Source organism: Gnatocerus cornutus, chromosome 5 (assembly GCF_029298725.1).
Source record: "Gnatocerus cornutus isolate USDA-ARS CGAHR chromosome 5, icGnaCorn1.1, whole genome shotgun sequence".
NCBI classification, from domain to species: domain Eukaryota; kingdom Metazoa; phylum Arthropoda; class Insecta; order Coleoptera; family Tenebrionidae; genus Gnatocerus; species Gnatocerus cornutus.
This window is the reverse complement of record NC_142237.1, coordinates 14899435-14905628: the sequence shown is the minus strand read 5'-3', so window position 1 is coordinate 14905628 and position 6194 is coordinate 14899435.

Genomic DNA, 6194 nt, shown 5'->3' with positions numbered 1-6194 from the left:
TTAAAAACTAATAATAAACAAGCGCCTGAAATCCGAAAACATTTCGGTTTATTTTATTAGATTTGTATACATATTATAAAATTTTTAGGTTTTATTTTGCAACCAGTTTCAACTAATTCTGAGTAAAAGTCTGTGAACATTATTTGGCGTTATTTTTGACTGATTTGAAGATTGTGAGGACAGTGTTGGATTCAGCGTAAAAATCTACGTAAAATATCAATTTTTAACTTTTTGAAATGTCTGAAATTCTTTTGTTTCTAAGATCTGAGCTAATTATTTATTGTTAATTAGAGAATTAAAAATTTAATACTTGGCGCTTTAGCAAATTGCTAGATCATGAATAAAGTTTATGCCTAAAGATTCTGAAGTATATAAAATTGTGATTGGAAATAACGTATTAGAGTGATTGGTTGTGGTGTAAAATATAGGAATCGAGCTGAAGAAATTATTAACAGTGCATTGGCAATTATCTAGCATATAAAGTATTCATCGAACCACCCTACGTGTGATTTAATTGTGTTAGCAGCAGCATGTTCCGACTTGGCTAGCATGTAATGTATGCAATTACAATCAAATCGGGCGGCACGTTTCTGGCCTATAAAAACAATTGGATATATTTGAGTCCCCTCGGCGTTTTCGGCCGGCAATCACATCTATACGATATTAGGCTAACACGGCTAACGATAATGGATATCGGGATTGTCGGGAATCTGATTTATGGAACGGAAAACAAATCTTGGGGCTAGCGAGCAAATTGAATCAGGTCAGAACGTCATGTCGAGTTTGCGGTCGACGCCGTTTTATGACAGCTTCATTGGATATCATTGAAATTATTCACGCAACAGTCGAAAAAATCGTCTGGCGCATCCACCATAATTCCAATGTAACGCTGATCAGAAGAAAAAGGCAAAATGCGTAACGAAGTAGATGAATGTAGTGTCTAGCGGAAACGGAAAGGGTAACGGTAAAGAATGGGGTGACGGCAACGCTGAATAGGGTAAGGCATGAGAGATAGAGGGCGCACGGAGCGTGATAAATATTGGGCAATAAGTGGCAGAGCGACGTGGCAAGCCAGGAGCTGCCAGTGAGAAGCTGTCGCGACCTCATGCAGCCAACCGTGTAATTGGATGGAGTGCAACGATATTGACATCCGGAATCAAGAACCACGCCACCTACCGACAACTCGAGCACTTCGGAAAATTGGATCCTGACTGGTCCTTGAACACTTTTCCCCCTCCAAGATCGCCAGGACAAGAAGCTAAACCAATAATAGGCCATCGTAAGTAGATACTATCAGATGCTTTACGATGACCGCTACATTAGTTTCGGATATGATGGAGTCCGTCCTTCCATTATAATGTAAAGCATAACTATGAGTGGCCATTTCCATATACGATCCGAGAATGGTAAGTGGTCAGAAACAGAGAGACATAAACTCCTAAAATGTGCTCCAACGCTCTACAGATAACATCTAGATCTCCGGGGTGGCTGCAATAACAATCTTCTTGTATGAATTGTTATAGCTCTCGCTATCATTCAGTGGACATCTCATTCTGGGTAACCGCCAGCACTAAACACATTTCATCTGAACACTGTCCATTCACAGCTTCTCGATGACCGCGCTATACTCGCTACTGGTTTGCTGTTTACTGCCGACGAACGAAAACTACAAGACTCTTATTTATTACCCAGACCATGGAGGTGTTCTCTATGAATTATTTCCTCTAGTGGACAACTTGACCTCAACAACTTCACTTTTACCCACCACTACATTCACAAAAAATAAACACATATTTCATTACCTTATTGCCAGATACATAAATCTAAACTGAGATTTATCTACACCAGCTTACACGGACGAACACCCTTCTAGTTTACTACGAATTATTTACTACTCTAATAAAATTTATCTTATATCTAAGAGATTACCAAACTTAATCCCATCATTTTATACGTATTTTAAAAATAAAGAATTACCCATCTACTTATGCTTCTTTTTTATGTATATTTTTAAAAGAAACTTTCATATTCCTCGTTTCACATCAATATTTCGTAAATAAATTGCAATTTTGCATAGTATTATTTAAATATAACTAAGAATATCTATTGTAAAACCTATAAAATATAAAAAACTGAAAATTTAAAACTATTTAAGAAAAAACAATGTTTATCAACTTTTTATGTGTTCGCCAAAAGTATCGAATATCAACTGAAAATTTTCGATTTTAAAGAATCTGTAAAGTAAAGAATCTAAATAAGCTTAAGGACCTAAAGAACTCAAAAATTTGGCTGAATCTGAAAACTTAAAAAATGGTCTATACTTTTGGCTTTAAAAGATGTTAAATCTTCAATTTTTAGATTCTTATTAAATATGTAGTTCAGGTTTTACAATCTCGTATAATAAGTTCTTAGATTTCAGATTTTTAGATAGCAGACTTCTAGATTCCAGACTTTTACCTTCTACATGAATTCTCAAATTACTGTTTTTTTCCTCAGCTTTCTTTTGTAAATTCTCAGCTTCCGGTTTCTAAAATTCCAGAGTTTAAGTTTAAGTCCAAATTCGCAGATTTTAAGAGTCTCAACATAATTTATGGTGATTTCTTAGATTTTAGTTTCTCACTTTTATCGAACTGAACTCAAGATTCATACATTGCAATTGTATGTATGTACATATTATTTATGAAGTTTGAAGAATTTAAATGATCTAAAAACAGAATTTACACTTAAAGAATTTGAGATATTAGAAGGATTTAATAATCCTTAATAATCTAAATCTAATCTTCTATAAATGGATCTACAGCACCTTGCATATTGTAAACTCGAAACGTTTGAGAATCCCAAAGAACTAAGAAAATTTGAGAATCGAGAAGATATAAAATAATACAAAACTAAAAAAACGACAAACTTAAAAGTTTTCAGTATGATCAGTTAGTTTCGTATAAAAAAAACAAAATAATTTGCTATATCAATGATGTAAAACAGTTCTAAAACTAAATTGGTATTGATAACCAGTTTCGAGAAAATTTGTTGTTTTTAAAAATTCTTAAATAGCAATAGTAATGTTTCTAAATAAGTTTAAATTTTTATTAATTTTAAATTTAGGAAGGGTTTTAAATTTTTTTAGATACGAGAGAAATTAATACTCCCCTATAATATAAATTTAGTATTGTTAAATTAGTCTTTTTTGAAGTCTGAATGGTTTTTAATACTGAATAGTGTACTATTCGCTTACATTGTAGTTTGTGGTGGTGTAAAGAAGAGTAGATTTTAATTATAAGATAAATTTTATTATGACATAGGAGACAATGGTAAAGAAAAGTGTCTTTTAGAAATATGGCGTCTCTTTTACGATTCGAATCATTATTTTACACCTCTAGGAAAGTGTTCGCATAAATATGGAATAACCTGACGCTTTATGCTCCCCATAAAACTCTACTTTGTGTTGAATAATCTTCAAATTGCCTGGGAGCACATTTGAGCATGAAATATGCGTTCGCGGCAAGTTGGAAAGCCTTGGAAAATGGAAACGAAAAGCGGCCAAGTGTAGAAGCGATGAGGCCAACGTCACATTAGCACAATGCTGCTCTGTTGATGCTGGGGTGGATTCAGAGAGAATAAGAGGGTTTCGTCTACGTCAACCCTGCTTTCACTCGCGATGAGTTGGGTGGAATTCTTGCCGGATGGCGTGTAAGCCTGGAGACAGAATGAATGGCGACAAACTTTGTTGTCTAGAAGGATTGCTCAGAAGATAAGACACTTCAGCTCGCTTGAAACAAGACTGGATAGGGTATTATACAAATTCTCTCCCTTATTCTGTAGGCCATTGTTTATCCGATATGCCCGCGGCTCCAATTAAGTTGAGAAGGAATAAAGCGGTTATCAGGATACTAAAACTGTATCGCTGGGCTAAAATGTGATGGGAGCGTTGAAGACCATTAATTTGGCTTGCTAATTTTATTATTGCAGTTTACATTAAACTCGAACAGTTTTTATCTCAGTTTATGGATACATCCGCAGCCTCGAAAGCCCACAGATACACCGTAATATTGTTAATGTATGCGCGGCTATAAATCAAACTTTCTACTCAAATTTGTTCTTGTTTTTAATAATTTGCATTACACGCACCCCGGCTGAACCTAACGATTTTCGTTCCAAGTGAACAAAAGCGGAAAGGGGGCAACAAAAGCCGTATTAAATTGTAGTAAACATTGCATTGCCTTAAGCAGAAAATTACAAAATGATCTCGGAAGAGGGACGATCAAGTCGGGATTCCCTCCAGAGACTTGCAAAGTATTTTAATAAAGGATTTTTTTGTCACACGCTTAAGACTTTGAAAGAACACGACGAGATTACAGCGCAGTATAACCACCTGCGCCATGAGACACCTACAATTTGCTTAAATTGTTGCAGGAATTTTTCCGACAAGACATCTCATTACCAGAGCAAATCCTCGCTAATATAAAAACGATGGAGGGAGCACTTATTCTTTCACATAAATTTGTGGCTAGATGGAGAAATCCGCTTCTCTATTCATTTGACGCAAATGTTTTTAAGCCTCTTGTTACATTCTTATTCCGCTTTTTCTTTTCCTTAGCTTAGACGACCGTAAACTAGAAACTTCCGTATTTACGATAACAATACTACTCAGACTACTCACAATGGTGACCACTAATCTATAGAAAAACTTTGTATGAATTTAGTAAGGTTTCAAAACTTTATTTTTAAGAGTTATGAAATTTAATAAGAAAAATAGGACTTTGTAATTTTGTAATTACAGTAAGTAAAACCACCATAGATAAAACTACAAACATTAATTTTTTTGTTCTAGAGATAAAAATTTATAAACTTTGTTTTTTTTACTCTAGACTTTTGTAATTTTGCACAGTTAATCAACAAGTTCAACTTCTCAAAGTTCTATCGCTATTACGGAAAAAAAGCAAAATTATAGTTTAATCATAAAAAGGTTGGAAATGTTTTATTAATCGTTCTAAAAATAAACATTTCTAAAATGTTTCTTCTCAACTCTAGAATTTTGTAATTTAGCTCAGTAAATCAGCAAGTTCAATTCTGAAACTTCCCAAAATTCCATTGCTGTAAGAAAAAAAGGAGCAGAATTACAGGTCTAAATAAAAAAGGTTGAACAGATTTTATTATTTGTTCTAAGATATGAATTTTTAAAATTTGACAATTTTTTTCTCTATAATTTTGTAATTTTGCACAGTAACTCAACTCAGCCAGTTCACTATTTCAACTTCCCAAAATTCCGACGTTTTTATAATTCTTCAGCCCCTTTATGTGTTTAAAACATAAGATAAAACATTAAGATCCAATTGCACTTCTGACTACGCAGAAAGGGACTAAAGAATTATAAAATTGTCTCTCAAAATCTTGGATGTCTGGTCTGGGCTAGACCAAGCAAGTGGAATCGCGCCTTAACGATAAAAGGAGCAAAATTACAGGTTTAGATGAGAAAGGTTGGAAATATCTATTTATTATTCGATTTAAAAAACCAAATTTCTAAAATTTGTTTCTGTTTTAGAGTTTTAATTTTGCAGAGTAAATCGGCAAGTTTAATTTTGTAACTTATCTAAACTCCATTGCTATCACAATAAAAGAAGCAGAATTACAGATCCAAATAAAAAATGTAAATATTTCATTGTTCGATCTGAAAATAAAAAATTCTCTAAAATTTGTTTCTTTTCCTCTAGAATTTTGTACTTTGGCATAGTAAATAAGAAAGTCATAATTAATAACTTTTCACATAGGTTTTATTTGTTAAAATAGTAAAACCAAAAATCGTTATGGAATAGTTGATGTTGATTATGGCCAGAAATTGTTATTTCTTTGACAAAAAAGTCTAAAAGTGGACAATAAATAAAATTTTTAGAAATGTTGTTATTGAAAAAAATAGAAACGTTCCAAAGTTCCTGCTTTTGGCGGTAAAGCGAAGAAATGTACAAATATGAATAAAGAAAGGCTGAGCTTATAAGAGTTCTACCTTTATCCTGCTAATTTCTAGTTCCAGTTTGCTTCCCGATGTTTAATTAAATTTAAGCGTAATATTACGATAATAATAAGTACGTGCGAATTTATTAGCTAGATTATTGTGTACTCCGCTGCAATTTGTCTTTAATTATAAGAAAAAGTTCCGGTACTGTCTGGATAAATAAATTTGAATAAATACCATGACGTCG